Source organism: Aristolochia californica, unplaced genomic scaffold (assembly GCF_029961685.1).
Source record: "Aristolochia californica isolate CCGP_79_NKW_82.1479 unplaced genomic scaffold, dmAriCali1.0.hap1 SCAF_2, whole genome shotgun sequence".
NCBI lineage: Eukaryota > Viridiplantae > Streptophyta > Magnoliopsida > Piperales > Aristolochiaceae > Aristolochia > Aristolochia californica.
Genome location: NW_027181881.1, coordinates 39,662,066 through 39,680,211, shown reverse-complemented (window position 1 = coordinate 39,680,211; position 18,146 = coordinate 39,662,066). Strand labels below are relative to the sequence as shown.

Below are 18,146 nucleotides of genomic sequence, written 5' to 3'. Positions count from 1 at the left end.
GGAAGGACATAACAGCATGAGGGGGAATGTTGGAAGAAGAAGACATATTGGAAGATGTGCCATTGTATACAAATATATTCTATACATTATTTGCAGCAAGTTGGGGGTTCATGTTGTTCTCTCACCCCCAGCTTGAGGGGGACTGTTGGATGATAAGCTCAAGCCCAGATGACCAAGGAAGGCCCACATATCTAAGATTATTATAAGATGGGTCACACGACCAAGGAAGGCCCCACAAGATAGGCCCGAACCCATAATAAGTAAGACCCACAATGATTACCATGAGCTGGCATCCTTATCACATCAGTTGGAAGATCAAGAAGGACTCACAAAAGTATCTTTATCTTAGGGTCATGACCAAGAAGATTTTTAGTTTGAGTTATGTTTGTCTTTTATCAATATTGAGTTATTTAATTATGCTAGGACTTATCTTTTAAGTGTTAGAGTTTGGGTATAATTGGGAAAAGGGTAGTTTTATTGTAATTGGACTCTACTACCTTCCTCTATTATAAATAGAGGTTCATGTAATCTGATTACAAAAAGTTATTGATGTCAATGAAGTATTTTACTTGTCCATAAATTCAACAGTAGGCTAGTTAAGGCCCTTGCCAACTAGAGGCTTCTTGCTTTCATCCATGTTCACTATAACCTCTTTCTAGTTGAATTGCGAAAGGGCCTCTAAGTCAAGCACTCCATCTTTTGGAGTGAACACGGCTCATGCTTTTGGCTCTATTTCAAATCCAACATTTGGTAGCACATGCTATGTGTTTGGGTCATCAAGCACATCGGTGTTTGCTTCCTCAGCTACCCCTGCTTTTGGTGCATCTTGTACTCCTATTTTTGGATCTTCTAGTGCCACTGCCATTTGCTCATTGACTACTCTTGCATTTGGAGCTTCTTCTACACCGTATTTTGGTGCTTCAAGCTCCCCATCTTTTAGCTTTGGCTGTGCACCTGCTTTCCCAATCAAGTTCCACATTTGGAGCACTCCATTCAGTAAGATAACATCTTCCTTTGGTGCCAAAAATTCTCCTTTTGGTGCCCAAAGAACAACAACCACTTTTGGAAGTCCTTGTTTTGGACATTCTATCTTTGGGAGTCAGGGTAGTGGAAGCAGAGTTGCACCAATATTCCAGTTGGATGTGTTCCACTGCCCCCAATAGCTGAGGTGGTTGGGGGCAGTGGAACACATCCAACTGGAAAATTGGAGTCTATATCAGCTATGCCTTTTTACAAAGACAAGAGTCAAGAAAAAATAATATGGGAAGACTATCAACTAGGTGACAAAGGTGGACTAAATCCTAGCAGTCAGCCTGCAAGTGGAGTTGGTTTAGGGCACCTGCACAGACAAGCCAGTTTGGCACAGCAAGCATGGTTGGTCAAACTAGTGAAATTCCCTTCTCCAACACTTCCCTAACCAAGCCCGTTTCTTCAAAGACAGCAATTCCACTTGTAGGCTTACAGGTAAGATTTGGCCTACTTTTGTCTCCTAGTTGATAGTCTTTCCACCATAATTCTTCATGATTCTTTTCTTTGTAAACATGCATATCTCATATAGACTCAACTTTTCCAGTTGGTTGTGTTCCATTACCGCCACCCACCTCAATTGTTGGTGTATATGGTGAAACTCTCCTTTTGCTACACTGAATCCGAAAGGCAGAAATTGCCAAACCCAGGACTGACAAAAGTGGTTTTTCTTGGTTGGGCTCCAAAAAGAAAATTCTGGATACCAAAGGGAGAAGGCATTGTGCCAAATAGAGTGCTCCCAAATGTGGAACTTGATTTGGCAAAAGCACATGCAAAGCCCTGGCCCACTGGGTCTTCTAGCTTTCATCCATGTACACGATAACCTCTTTGTTGTTGAATTGCACAAGGGCATCTAAGTCCAACACTCTGTCTTTTGTTGTGAACACGGCTCATGCTTTTGGCTCTACATCAACTCCAAAATTTGGTAGCATAGGCTTTGTGTTTGGGTCATCAAGCACAGCAGTGTTTGCTTCCTCAGCTATCCCCGCTCTTGGTGCATCTAGTACTCCAATTTTTGGATCTTCTAGTGTCATTGCCTTTGGCTCATTGAGTACTCCTGCATTTGGAGCTTCTTCTACACTAGCTTTTGGTGATTCAAGTGTTTGAAGATAGACTCAAGCCTACAAGCTCAAGGCTAGAAGCCCACACGTCAAGGGAGTGGCAAAGTGGTTATTTATGGTTTGTTCTATAAGGATGGCATGAAGATGTAAATACGTTGTCTTAGTATGTCTTTTAATCTATTGAGTTCGTAACCCTATAAATAAGAGCATTGGCTAAGAGGTAAGATATTCAAGCCTTCTCCTCTCTTTGAGAAATCTTCTAGGCACCCTCTCTTCTCCCTTGACACATTTTCTCCTTCCCTTAATCCTAACTCACCTCTCTAACGTCCTTCTCCCTTGTCTCTCTTCTCTCTCCTCTTTCCTTCTTCTTCCACGTTTACCTAGAATCATTCTCATGGAGTCCTAACTTCTACATGGTATCAGAGCATGGAGGTTAGGTTAAGATCCCTATTCAAGTAGTTATGTCATCCAATGAAGAAGTTGTTTATAGAAGAAGTTCTGCCATGAAGAGATAGGTAAAATCTATTTTTTTTTTCAAATTCTCTATTTACGGTTTCAATTTTTTTTGTTTATCACTTCTCAAATTCTTGATTCACATCACGTCAGGATAATCTTCATAAATATTGTGAAGAACTATCTTTTATGACTAAAAGGATGTTGTAGTCTTGATCATCTTCTAGCAAAATTACATGATTGATCAAAGGTCGGTTTTTTCTATTCGTTATTTGGATTCAGTTACCTTTATGTTACGGGAATCAAACATTGTTGATATGGGATTCCAACATATGTTGCTGTCAATCCTATTATCTAACATTACACATGAGACTGTGTGATAGTTGGATGACCAATATATGTTTGATGAAATTCCAACACTCACTTACCCCCATTATTTTTGCGTTTGAACTTCAGCAATTGAATCCTTCTTTGTGTTGAAGTATTCCCATGAGTTGGAATTTATTTTGCCAAGAAATTACTCTCAGTTTGCTAGGAAAGGCCTTGTCTAAAGTTGCTCTCGGTTTTGTGGTTGAGTTTGGATTAAGGATAAGAGTTGCATCTATTCTCTTCTCTATTTTTTTGATAAATATAAGAGAAGTTGAGTAGTGGCTGGTTCTTATTATCACTTGACAAAAACACCAATTTTTCCATGATTTGGTGCTTCTTCTTGTGAAAATATTCTCTACTTATTTTTGGTGGCTAATTTGGTCTATGGGTGCTTCAAATTACATTGTGTAATTGTTATTTAAACCCCTTTAACAATTGACCTCACTAATTGATTTGCGTCGACACATAGAGTGGACATATGAGTAATAAGAATGAAATACTTTGAATTACTATAATTCCACTAAGAGGTTTTTCCAATTGCTTTAGGTGGTCACAATCGGTACGGAGGGTTCTCATTACTCGTGACCTTCTCAGTCATGTTATCGAAATCCCTCCTCCGATTAATAAAGAAGATGAAGTATACCATAAAAGGGTCAAAAACAATAACATGGTTATCAGTTGACTTATTAACAACATGGAAGAGCATGTCGCTAACAATATGGTCCACTTGGAAACTTCCAAGGATATTTGGGACACACGTGCTAAGCTCTATTCCAGTATCGCCTCCTTGCAAAGAGTATATAATGTTTTCCAAAGTATGCTAGCTACCAAATAAGAGATAATATTCATGAGTGTCTGGCCCGATTTTGTGACCTTCTCCAAGAATGGAAAACTGCTCAACCATACTCTATTGACATCGTTGTTGAAGAAAAATAGTGCAAGGCCCTGGCAGTGGCTATTTGCCTTACCAATATTAAGCCGTATCTAGAGGTGGCTAAGACTCAGATTCTTAGTTCCTCTTCCCTTCCCTCTTTTGATGACATCAGTACTACATTGTTACGAATTTCTGATCCATCTCCTCCTTCTCTGATTGATGCTCCATTAGTTATGTTCTCTGGTAATTGAGGTACATCATCCTCATTTCGAGGACATGACAGAAATACAAAAGGAGGCTGCAATAGAGGTGGTCGAACAGGTTCAACCCATTTCCGTACTGAGCCTCAATTGTGCACTTACTGTGGTGGTCCTTGTGGATTCATGTTGAAAACTCCATGGCAAGCCTAATTCGGAGATATCCAATCTAGCCTCAGTTAATGTTGAGAAAAAGGAGGATAGGACTGATTCTCATTCCAAAAATGTGACTATTTCTGTGGAAGACTACGCTGCAATTCATAAGCTGAAATCCTTATTGGATCAGTCCTCTATTCCACCAGGTCCTACTGCTGCCACTACCATTGCCTCAGGTATGTTTGCTTCCACTTCAACCCTTTCCTCTAGGATCATTGACTTCGGGGCTTCCGAACACTTGTCAGGTAAAAAACACATGCTTTATTCATTGTCTCCATGTCTTCCTCATAAATTTGTCACTATTGCAAATGGTTCCCAAACCATTTGTTCCTCAATTTTCATTAAATATGCTCTCTGTTAGTCAATTAACCAAAAAATTTAATTGTTCTATTACCTTCTCACCATCTTTGTGTATATTTCAAGATCAAACTACGAAACAGGTGATTGGTGGCGGCCATGAAAAAAGGGGTTTATACTATATTACTCTTCCACCAGTAGCTACTATTTCATCCACTACATCCAAGGCTCAACTATGACACAACCGGCTTGGTCAATAATCTACCTCATCACTTCGTTCTTTAGTTCCATCTCTTAACTCTTTGTCTAATTTCAATTGCGAGGTATGTCAATTAAGTAAGCATGTTAGGAGTACATATTCTCCTTGTCTTACAACTACTAGTACTGATCCATTTGTATTAATATATTCTGATGTATGGGGCCTTTTAAAGGTCTCTAAAATTTCTCAGTTTCAATATTTTGTTTCTTTTATGAATGATTTTACCCAAGTGACTTGGTTGTTTTTGTTTAAAGAACGATCAGAAATTATTTCTATTTTTAAAAAATTTCATGCAATGGTTCTAACCCAATTTGGGGAAAAATCAAATCCTTAGATCCGATAATGCTAAGGAATATTTTTCTAATAAGTTTAAATCATTTTGTGAGGGTAATGGGTTTCTTCATCAAACATCATGTGCCCATACCCCTCAACAAAATGGTTTTGCTGAAAAAAAGAATTGTTCTTCCTTGAAATTGCTTGGGGCCTTCCCTACTCCATGAAGGTACCCTACATTTATTGGCCTCATGCTATTCTTACAGCATGCTTTCTCAACAATAGGTTACCTTCATCAGTACTTAGAAATCAAACTGTGTATTCTATTTTGTTTCATGGTGAAGATCCATTTTCTCTTCCTCTTAAAGTATTTGGTTGCACGAGTTTTGTTCATGATACTTTACCACATAAAAGTAAACTTGATCCTCGGTCTTTGAGGTGTATTTTTTTGGGGTATTCTCGAACTCAGAAAGGATATATTTGTTATAATCCTACACTTCGGAGGTTGATGGTATCTCGGGATGTGACTTTATTTGAAGACACTTCCTTCAACTTCTCACATGAGGCTCCTCCAGGGTTTACATTTCCTCTTACCACTTCATGCCCACTTGTGTCGTTTAATGAAGATATTACTCAACCCCAGAAGCATCGGCCGTCCCCTCACCTATGGAGTTGTCTGATCCACTTGAGGTAGGTCTTTCTCCTCCTCCTATGTTTGGGCCTGAATTTGATACTCGGCCTATTGTGTTACGAAAGGAAACTCATTCTTGTACTACGTCTCATCCAATTGCCAATTTTATGTCTTCTCATTGCTTATCTTCTGAGTGTGTTTAGTTTCTTGCTTTTCTTTTGTCTATTTCCATACCACAATCCTATTAGGAGGTCCTGAAGCATCCAGGATGGAAAGCGGCTATGGATGAAGAAAGTCATGCGTTATATGAAAATCAAACATGGACATTAGCATCGCTCCCAAAAGGGAAAATACCAATTGGTTGCAGATGGGTCCTTTTAGTGAAACACAACCCAGATGGGTTGGTTGCTCACCTTAAAGCGCGCCTTATTGAAAAAGGTTATTCTCAGTGTTATGGGATAGATTATGAAGAGACTTTCTCTCCGGTTTCAAAATTGAACTCAGTATGTATCATCCTCTCTATTGTTGCTAACTCATCATGGCCAGTATATCAGCTCGAGTAAAAAATACATTTTTAAATGGTGATATAGGGGATGAAATTTATATGGGCCAACCACCAGGATATGTGGTTGAGGGGGAGTCCGTATGTAGGTTAAAGAAATCTTTATATGGGCTTAAACAGTCCCCTCGGGCCTAGTTTGATAAATTCAGTCAAACGCTTCTACGATTTGGCTTTCATAAGTGCTCGGTTGATCACTCAATATATGTTAAAGATACTATCAAAGGGAAGATATTATTGTCCGTGTATGTTGATGATATGATCTTGACTGGGAATATTGTTAATAGTATACAAGAAGTGAAGAATATGACATGTCAAGAGTTCAAGACTAAAGATTTGGGTAAGCTCGAATATTTTCTGGGTATAGAAGTCTTTCAGTCAAACCATGGAATAGTATTGTCTCAAAGAAATTACGACTTGGATCTTCTTGAAGAAACAGGAATGAAGGGTTGTAGACCAGTTGATGCACCTATGGATGCAAATTAAAAATTATGTGCCACAACTAGAGAAGATGTTAACACTAGAAAATATCAAAGACTTGTGGGAAAATTGATCTATCTCATGGTAACCAGGCCAGATATATCATATGTTGTGAGCGTGGTAAGTCAATTCATGCACAAACCACAAATTACTCACTGGAAAGTGTTGGAGAGAATACTACGATACTTAAAAGGTGCTCTAGGAAGAAGATTGCTATATAAAAAACATGGTCACTTCAATAGAGAAGACTTCTCATATGAAAGTTGGGTTGGATCACTCAATGATAGAAAATCTATGTCTGGGTATTGTACCCTTGTTGGGGAGAAGTTGGTCACATGGAAAAGCAAAAAGCAAAACATGGTTGCAAGATCTAGTGTTGACGCTGAGCTATGGCCCACATTGTAAGTGAACTTTTATGGATAAAGACTCTTCTTAACGAATTGGGATTTTATAAAGGAGGCTCTATGGGCCTACAATGTGATAATCAAGCAGTTATTCACATTACGTCAAATCCAGTCTTCCATGAAAGAACTAAACATATTGAAGTGGATTGTCATTTTATACGGGAAAAGTTTCAAATAGGAATAATTTCTCTTAAGTGCGTTTCATCTCAAGAGCAATTAGCTGATATCCTCACCAAACTAGTTACATCCAAAATCCTATTTTATATAGGTGGCAAACTGGGTATTTATGACTTATTTTCACCTCCAGATTGAGGGGGAGTGTTGGAAGATGGGCTCAGACCCACAAGCTCAAGGCTATAAGCCCACATATCAAAGGAGTGGCAAAGTGGTTATTAAGGATAGCATAAAGATGTAAATACGTTGTCTTAGTATGTCTTTTAATCCATTGAGTTGTAACCCTAAGGGCTTTGTAACACTAAAAATAAGAGCATTGGCTAAGAGTTAAGGCATTCAAACCTTCTCCTCTCTTTGAGAAATTGTCCAGCAACCCTCTCTTCTCCCTGGACGCATTCTCTCCTTCCCTTAATCCAAACTCGCCTCTCTAACGTCCTTCTCCTTTCTTTCTCTTCTCTCTCTTCTCTCCTTCTTCTTTCACGTTAACCTAAAGTGATTCTCAAGGGGTCCTAAATTCTACATCAAGCACCCCATCTTTTAGCTTTGACTCTGCACCTGCTTTTTCCAAATCAAGTTCCACATTTGGGACCACTCCATTAGGCACAATGCCTTCTCCCTTTGGTGCCAAATATTCTCCTTTTGGTGCCCAGCCAACAACAACCACCTTTGGTAGTACTGGTTTTGGAAATTCTGCCTTTGGGAGTCAGCGTGGTGGAAGGAGAGTTGCACCAATATACACCAATAGCTGAAGTGGTTGGGGGCAGTGGGATACATCCAACTGGAAAACTAGAGTCTATATCAGCTATGCCTTTTTAAAAAGACAAGACTCGTGAAGAATTACAATGGGAAGACTATCAACGAGGAGACAAAGGTGGACCAAATCCTGCCAGTCAGCCCATTCAAGTGGAATTGGTTTTAGTGCACAAGCATAGTAAAGCCATTTTTTCACAACAAGCATGTTTGGTCAAACAAGTGCAAACCCCTTCTCCTGCACTTCTTCAACCAACCCCTTTTCTTCAATGACTGCAATTCCACTTGAAGGCTGAATGGCAGGATTTGGCCCACCTTTGTCTCCTAGTTGATAGTCTTCCCATCATAATTCTTCATGACTCTTTTCTTCGTAAACAGGCATATCAGATATAGACTCAAGTTTGCCAGTTGGTTGTGTTCCACAGCCGCCATCCACCTCAGCTATTTCTGTATATGGTGCAACACTCTTTCAGCCATGCTGACTCCCAAACGCAGACTAGCAATAACCAGGACTGCCTAAAGAGGTTTTTGTTGGTTGGGCTCCAAAAAGAGAATTCTGGGCACCAAAGGGAGAAGGCATATTGCCATATGGAGTACTCCCAAATGTGGAACTTGATTGGTCAAAATTAGGTGCAGAGCCAATGCTAAAAGATGGGCTTCTCAAAAGCTGGTGTGGAAGAAGCTTCAAATGCAGGAGTACTCGGTGAGCCATAGGCAGTGGCACTAGACGATCCAAAAATAGGAATACTAGATGCACCAAAAGAAGGGGGTAGTTGAGGAAGCAAACACCAGTGTGCTTGATGACCCAAATACAGAGCATGTGCTACCAAATGTTGGAGTTGATGTAGAACCAAAAGCATGAGCCATGTTAGAAGACCTTATGCAATTCAACAACAAAGAGGTTATAGTTTACATGGAGGAAAGCAAGAAGTCTCTAGTGGGCAAAATCCTTAACAAGCCTGGAAAGGTAACCCTTCTCAACATCAAATGCTTTAATAAGAAAACTGGCCAACAATACAAAGACGACCCAAAGGTGGAAAAGTATATGGAAATGATGAAGAAGAAAGTTGACGACTAGGGTGCTGAGTTTGTTTTTGATGACCCTATGAAAGGGGAGTGGAAATTTAGAGTGAAGCACTTCAGCCGCTATGATCCTGGGGATGAAGCTTCCTTGCTGGTGCTGCTCATGTCAAAGTGAAATTATGATTGTTGTGTAATAGGAAAACACGGATTGATATAAAGAAGCAAAGGGAGGATTGCCTCGGTGACCTACACTGTTGAAATTTAGGTTGTCTATCCGTCTAGCTTGTAGTTTCAAGAGAAACTTGGCAAATCATGTAGACCTTGTTCCAAGGATGACGTAACTCGTTTGCCTCATGGTGCCTGGGGTGGCTTCCACTACCTTAAGGTTTGTGTAAAAGTTTTTTATCAAGAGTAGTTAAACGCCTTACTCATATACCAAGAGACCCATGTAAGGCCTAAATAGCCTCTCAAATATGTGTTTCTCTCTTTTGGAAAATGTAAGATTGATTTTGCAAGGTTCAACAATACTTTTGGAGATGAAGCTCTTGAAGTACTCACCTTGTTGAAGTCTTTAGGAGAAATTCTCCCTCCAATTGGGCATTTCCTCTCATATTTCTAGTTCCTTGGATGGGTAGACTTCTTTGCCATAAATTTTGTCATCACCATTGTACAAAGTTCGGTTTTGATGAAAAGCAGGTGAAGAGAGGGTTTTAGCCTTGAACTTGAGTGGGAATCCCTAAAAAATCAAGATGAAAGGGAGGATTAAGGTTTTGGACCTCTTATAATACGTTTTTTAAGAGAGACCCATGTGTGTAGTAGTGGTGGCATGGCTAGTAAATAAGTAGCACTTTTCTAGAGATGGCATACAATTGTAATTATGCAAGTTGGTGTATGTCCTATCATGAATTTTTTTTAAGCATGTAACCTTAAGGGCATTGACGTCATTGCAAACACCTCCACACTACTATAAATACAACCTCAAGGTAAGGGGGGTATAGAATTCTAGGCTCTTCCTCTTTGCTCAAATTCATCCTGATACCTCTCTCTCTCTATTTTTCTTCTCTTTCTTATGGTTTCTTGTCTCCTCTCTCCCAAGACTTAAAGTTCCTCTCGTCTCTCCTTCCCATAAAATCTCTTGAGTTTATGTGTTGTCCCTAGAAATCAACAAAGTATTAGAGCAGAAAAATATCTGAGATAGAAAAGGAGAAGAAGATGGAGAAGAAAGGGAGGAAGAAGAAGAAGAAGAAGAAAAAGAAAAGGCAAAAAGGGCAGTTTCTCATTTTTCCTTTAGTCTTCTTCCCAAGTCCTCTTTTTTATTCGATATTTCACTCTCTTAACATATTTTACATATAGAAATTATATACCTTTGGAAATATATTTGAGTTTAGTTTCCTAGGCAAAAAGAATATTTGAAATCAGACTTTTCTAGAAAGAGAAATTGACAATTGACCCACTAAAGCTTGAGCATAAGAAAATTTTCTTGAAGTAACAGAAAGCCTCAACTTTCAAAACGCTTTGTACCAACATTGTAGGTCACCAAGGCAATCCAGCCTTTGCTTCTATACATCAATCCATGTTTTCCTAATACACAACAAATGGAGATCTCTCAAATGTGGAACTTGATTGCCTACAAGCAGGTGCAAAGCCAAAGCGAAAATATGGGGTGCATGAAGCACCAAAATCTGGTGTAAATGAAGCTCCAAATGCAAGAGTACTGGATGAGCCAAAGGCAGTGGCACTAGAAGATCCAAAAACAGGAGAACTAGATGAACAAAAAGCAAGGATAGTTGAGGAAGATAACACCGGTGTGCTTGATGACCCAAACACACAACATGTGCCACCAAATGTTCGAGTTGACGTAGAGCTACAAGCATGAACCGTGTTCACACCAATGTTGGAGTGCTTGACTTAGAGGGCCTCGTGCAATTCAACAACAAAGAGGTTATAGTTTAAATGGAGTTTACATGGAAGAAAGAAAGAAGCCTCCAAATATCACCCTTCTCTACAACAAATGCTTTAATAAGAAAAGAAAAGTGGTCAACAATACACAGAAGGCCCAAAGCTGGAAAAGTACAAGGAAATTCTGAAGAAGAAAGCTGAGGACCAGGATGCTGAGTTTGTTTCTTATGACCCATGAAAGGGGAGAGGAAATTTAGAGTGAAGCACTTCAACCGCTATGATCCCGGGGATGAAGCTTCCATTCTAGTGTTGCCTGTGTCAAAGTGAAATTATGATTGTTGTGTAAGAGGAAAACATGGATTGATGTAGAGAAGCAAAGGGAGGATTGCCTAGGTGACCTACACTGTTGAAATTTTGGTTGTCTGCCCCTCTTTCTTGTAGACATTGTTCCAAGGATGATGTAACTCGTTAACCTCAAGGTGCATGGAATGACTTCCACTGCCTCAAGTTTTGTGTAAAAGACTTTTACCAAGAGTGGTTAAATGCCTTACTTATATACCAAGAGACCCATGTAACGCCTAAATAGCCTCATAAAGTCGTGTATCTCTCTTTTGCAAAATATAAGATCGATTTTGTAAGGTTAAACAATACTTTTGGTGATGAAGGTCTTGAAGTACTTACCCCATTGAAGTCTTGTGCGGAAATGCTCCCTCTGATTGGGCATTTCCTCTCATATTTCTGGTTCCTTGGATGGGTTAGACTTCCTTGCCTTAAATTTTGTCCTCACCATTGTAGAAAGTTCAGCTTTGATGAAAAGTGGGAGAAGAGAGGATTTTAGCCTTGGACTTTGAGTGGGAATCACTCAAAAATCAAGATGGAAGAGAGGATTAGGGCTTTGGAGCTTTTAGAAAACGTTTTTTAAGAGAGACTCATGTGTGTAGGGGTGGCATGGCTAGTAAATAAGGAGACATTTTATAGAGATGACATATAATTGTAATTAAGCAAGCTTGTGATGTCCTCTCATGTATTTTTTCTTTCAAAGCATGTAGCCCTAAGGGCATTGTAGTCATTGCTAACACTTCACACTACCATAAATACAGCCTCAAGGCATGGGGTCGAGAATTCAAGCCCCTTCCTCTTGGCTCAAATTCGTCCTTATACCTGTCTCTCTTTTCCTCTTCTCTTTCCCATGGTTGCTTGTCTCCTCTCTCCCAAGACTTAGAGTTCCTCTCGTCTCTGTTTCCCTTGAGATCTCTTGAGTTTATGTGTTGTCCCTAGAAATCAACATAGTATTAGAGCAGGAAAAATATTTGAGATGTAAAAGGAGAGGAAGATGGAAAAGAAGGGGTGGAAGAAGAAGAAGAAGAAGAAAAATAAAAAAGGGGGCAGCTTCTCGTTTTTCCTTTAGTCTTCTTCCCAATTCCCCTTTTTTATTCGATATATCTCTCTTTACATATTTTACATATAAAAAAGAATATACCTTTGGAAATATATTAGAGCCTAGTTTCCACGTAAAACTCAGATATATATATAAATCAGATTTTTTTAGAAAAAGAAATCGACATTTGAAGCAGCAAAAGTCAAGCAGAAGAAAATTTTCTAGTAGCAACAGAAAGCCTCAACTTTCTGAATGGTTTGTACCAACATTGTAGGTCACCGAAGCAATCCTCCCTTTGCTTCTCTACTTCAATCCATGTTTTCCTTATACACAACAATCATAATTTCACATTGACACAGGCTGCAACAGTAGGGAAGCTTCATCCCCGAGTTCATAGTGGATGAACTGGTTCACTCTAAATTTCCACTCCCCTTTCATAGGGTCATAAGAAACAAATTCAGCACCCTTGTCCTCAACTTTCTTGTTCAGCATTTCCTTGTACTTTTCCACCTTTGGGTCGTTTGTGTATTGTTAGTCAGTTTTCTTCTTAAAGCATTTGATGTTGAGAAGGGTGACCTCTGTAGGCTTGCTAAGGCCCTGGCCCACTGGAGGCTTCTTGCTTCCATGAACACTATAACCTCTTTGTTGTTGAATTTCACAAGGGCCTCTAAGTCAAGCACTCCGTCTTTTGGTGTGAACACGGCTCATGCTTTTGGCTCTACTTAAAGTTCAACATTATGTAGCACAGGCTCTATGTTTGGGTCATCAAGCACACCAGTGTTTGCTTCCTCAGCTACCCTTGCTTTTGGAGCATCTAGTACTTCTATTTTTGGATCTTCTAGTGCCACTGCCTTTGGTTCATTGAGTACTCCTGCATTTGGAGCTTCTTCTACACAAGCATTTGGTGCTTCAAGCACCCCATCTTTTAGCTTTGGCTTTGCACCTATTTTTTCCCAATCAAGTTCCACATTTGGGAGCACTCCATTTGGCACGATGCTTTCTCCCTTTGGAGCCCAAAAATATCCTTTTTTGTGCCCAGCCAACAACAACCACTTTTGGTAGTCCTGGTTTTGGCCATTCTACCTTTGGGAGTCAGGGTGGTGGAAGCAGAGTTGCATCAATATACATCAATAACTGAGGTGGGTGGGTGCAATAGAACACATCCAACTGGAAAACTGAAGTCTATATCAACTATGCCTTTTTACAATCACAAGAGTCATGAAGAATTACGATGGGAAGACTATCAACTAGGAGACAAAGGTGGACCAAATCCTGCTAGTTGGCCTGCAATTGGAGGGTGTTTTAGAGCACCTGCACACTCAAGCTAGTTTTCCCAGGTGCACTAAAACCAACTCCACTTGTAGGCTGATCGGCATGATTTTTCCCACCTTTGTCTCCTAGTTGCTAGTCTTCCCATCATAATTTTTCATGACTCTTGTCTTTGTAAACAGGCATATATGATATAGACTCAAGTTTGCCAGTTGATTGTGTTCCACTACCGCCATCACCCTTAGTTGTTAGTGTATATGGTGCAATTCTGCTTCTACCATGCTAACTCCCAAAGGTAGACTGGCCAAAACCAGGACTACCAAAAGTAGTTTTTGTTGGCTGGGCTCCAAAAAGAGAATTTTGGGCATCAAAGGGAGAAGGCATCGTGCCAAATGGAGTGCTCCCAAATGTGGAACTTGATTTGGGAAATGCAGGTGCAAAGCCAAATAGAAATGATGGGGTGCTTGAACAACCAAAAGCTGGTGTAGAGCCAAAGCTAAAAGAAGGGGTACTTGAAGCACCAAAAGGTGGTGTAGAAGAAGCTCCAAATGCAAGTGTACTCGATGAGTCAAGGGCAGTGGCACTAGTAGATCCAAAAATAGAAGTACTAGATGCACCAAAAGCAGGGGTAGCTGAGGAAGCAAACATTGGTGTGCTTGATGACCGAAACACAAAGCTTGTGCTACCAAATGTTGGAGCTGACGTAGAGCCAAAAGCATGAGCCATGTTCACACCAATGCCAGAGTGCTTGACTTAGAAGGCCTTGTGCAATTCAACAACAAAGAGGTTATAGTTTACATAGATGAAAGCAAGACACCTCCAGTGGGCTAGGGCTTTAACAAGCCTGCAAAGGTCACTCAACTCAACATCAAATGCCTTAACAAGAAAACTGGCCAACAATACACAGACGACCCAAAGGTGGAAAAGTACAAGGAAATGTTGAAGAAGAAAGTTGAAGACCAAGGTGCTAAGTTTTTTTCTTATGACCCTATGAAAGGCGGGTGGAAATTTAGAGTGAAGCACTTCAATTGCAATGATCTCGAGGATGAAGTATCCCTATTGGTGCTGCCCATGTCAAAGTGAAATTATGATTGTTTTTATCAGAAAAACACAGATTGATGTTGGGAAGCAAAGGGAGGATTGCCTCGGTGACCTACACTGTTGAAATTTTGGTTGTCTGTCATCTTGTATAGAAGCTATAGGATGTAGGTGTGCTTGGGTATTGTATGGGTTCCATCTGATGTCGATATTGAATTCAATTTAAATAAACAATCACACTCCATAGGAGAAATATTTTTTTATCGATGTTTTCGTATTGGTATTCACCATCCAAGAACCCTTGCGTGAAAATTTTTCTATTTCAAAGCTCAAATAACTGAAATTATACTGAGATTCCAACTCTTTTTAATCCACGTGTATCTCAAATGCATGCTTTTTACAGTTACAATCTTCCCAACAAATTGGTTAGATTCTAGATCTAGCTGGCCCTTTCTGTCTAGATAAAATAGGTTCTAGATGAATCTTTCACAAAATAACAACAAGGAAAAGAAAAAATCACTTACACCTAGTACTTGGAGAGTACCATCTCCGTGAGAGATCCAAACATCCACTTCTTTTACAACACAATGTAGAGTAAGAGAGCTTGTCTACATGAAATTCTAGGAAAGGTAGAGGAAAGAGTAGGGGGTTTTGCAAAGAAATGACTCTCTTTCACTCCAAAACACTTTAGAGAAGATATGCAAGATTTTGAGAATAAAGGCAATAAAGGTTCATTAACTTCTCTAAGGCAAACTAGCCGTATGCAAAAATCAGTATATTGATTTATCGATCAATCACATATAATGATTCTTTTTCCATCAAGATGTGACTTTTGTTCAATGGATTGATCGATCAATATGTTACCATTGGTCTGGAAAAGTTAAGAATGACCATTCAATCAGAGATCCCTCTAGAAGTACAATGCAAGTATGATCGATCAATGAACTTCCTATGATTGATAATGCTTTATATCCCTAATAGGCAAGATTTTGTTTGATCGATCAATCATGAGGGATGGTCGAACATTCCATGTCATTTTTACTTGTCTGGACAGTATTGATCGATCAATCTAAATGGGATGATTGATCATGCTTTATAACATGAAATCACCATATTTTGGATGATTGATCAATCGGCTTTGGTTGAAGTCGATTGATCGATCATACTTTATAAATTTATCCTATGCACTTTTCGATGATTGATCATTCATGTGCCAATTCAATTAAGTTAACTTTTATAGCATGAGAATTATTGAATCTAAGTGCTCTATCATGTTTGAAAATATGTGTATGATTTTTTAAAATATGTGTAAATGAATTGTATGCCATAAAGCTCCATGTTTAGCGTTGTACATTAAGAGAAGGAGTTTGGAAGGCTCTCTTTCATAATGACTGAGTTTTGATGTACATCAATGACTGCTAAACTCTAGTCTTCACATTTTTTTTCTTCTTGTCCTTCTTCAACAGTTATCTTTCAATGATGCTTGAGGTCTTGAGTATGCTCGATCATTTTGAGATTTTATACCTTGAGATGTATGTCTCTTGAAGGTAATGTATATGAAATACTTAATTTGTAAAGTATCAGCTCTATTAAGTTTTATTATCATCAAAATCAATAAGAGAAGCAACCAATAGTAAAAAATCTCCTCTTTTTTATGATGATGAAACCTAACTTGGAAAAATTAAAATACTCACAATCCCTAGGTTCAGAGCCAAGTGACTTATGTAATTTTGGAATAGGCTCCTACTTTACCTCTGCATAGTTCTTTTTTGTCATTCGATTTTAAATTTTTGATTTCTAGAGTACCTGATGAGTTTCAGATCTAGTTTCTCCATCTTTTTATCCCCCTTTTTCATACTAAAAAAAATTGCAAAATCAGACATAGGGGTAATAAAAAGATTGGCTCAAGGCCTTTTCATATATGGATATTCAAATCTTTACAAAATTTATACTAGATTATAAAAGCTTAAAAAATACAAGTAAATGAGCATGCATAAGTACAAGGGAGGCGAAGGAGGTATGGTCCTAAGGACTAGGAAGAGATAACTAGGTAGGAGGTGGTAAACGCCTGAAGATGGTCTTGAGTAAACTCTCAATCCTCTGATGGCTCTCTTGTTGCTTTCTCTGTCCAGCCTTCAATTGTTCTTGTGTCGCCTAATACATAGCATCCTCAGGTGCTGATACTCAGTCGGTAGATGAAGATGTAGCTTCTTCAGTTCTCCTTCTCTTTGTGAACTCGTATTGTTCCACTTGAGGCTTTGGACTCAACTCATCGCTGAATTTGACTCACTAGGGGGCTTCTCTCTAAATTGTATCCTTTTGAACCCATTGACCACGCCATTTGGCGAAGCCAAATTTCCCAAATTTTATTTTCCCTAAGGACAATTTCTTGGAAAAGTCCACAAATTCCCCATCCAACAAGTCTACTCCACAGTGGCATAGGATGGTTGTAATTTCTTGAGCAAATGAGAGGTCGTCAGCTTGTAGTCTCATGAGAAACTTGGCAAATCTTGTACATGTTGTTCCAATGATGGCATTGAGCTCACTAGTCTCAAGAGAGATAGAGATCATCTTCACGCAACTCGTTAGCCTCAAGGTGCATGGGGTGACTTCCACTACCTCAAGGTTTTTGAATAAGACTTATATAAAGAGTGGTTAAACACCTTACTCATATACCAAGAGACCCATGTAAGGCCTAAATAGCCTCTCAAAGTCGTGTATCTCTCTTTTGAAAAATGTAAGATCGATTTTATAAGGTTCAACAATACTTTTGGATATGAAGTTCTTGAAGTACATACCCCATTGAAGTCTTGTGCAGAAATTCTCCCTCCAATTGGGCATTTCCTCGTATATTTCAGGTTCTTTGGATGGGATAGACTTCCTTGCCATAAATTTTGTCCTCACCATTGTAGAAAGTTCGGTTTTGATGAAAAGTGGGTTAAGAGAGGGTTTTAGGCTCAAAAATCAAGATGGAGGAGAGGATTAGGGCTTTGGAGCTCATAGAAAACGTTTCTTTTAAGAGAGACCCATGTGTGTAGGGGTGGCATGGCTAGTCAAGAAGGAGAACCTTTATAGAGATGGCATATAATTGTAATTATGCAAGCTGGTGTATATCCTCTCATGTATTTTTCTTTTTGAAGCATGTGGCCCTAAGGGCATTGAATTCATTGCAAACACCGTCACACTACTATAAATACAGCCTCAAGGCATGGGGTCTAGAATTCAAGTCTCTTCCTCTTGGTTCAAATTCGTCCATATACCTCTCTCTCTTTTCCTCTTCTCTTTCCTATGGTTTCTTGTCTCCTTTCTCCCAAGACTTAGAGTTCCTCTCATCTCTCCTTTTGAGTTTATGTGTTGTCCCTAGAAATCAACATAGTATTAGAGCAGGAAAATATCTGAGATGGAAAAGGATAAGAAGATGGAAAAGAAAGGGAAGAAGAAAAAGAAGAAAAAGAAAAAAGGGTAGCTTCTTGTTTTTCTTTTAGTCTTCTTCAAAATATTGCTTTTTTATTCAAT

At 39.2% G+C, this 18,146-nt stretch overlaps 1 pseudogene; it reads left to right on the top strand.

Annotated features, from left to right (window-relative positions):
- The first annotated feature begins 1,836 nt into the window (after positions 1 to 1,836).
- On the top strand, positions 1,837 to 8,319 carry LOC137955046 (nuclear pore complex protein NUP98A-like; annotated as a pseudogene).
- Positions 8,320 to 18,146: the final 9,827 nt, after the last annotated feature.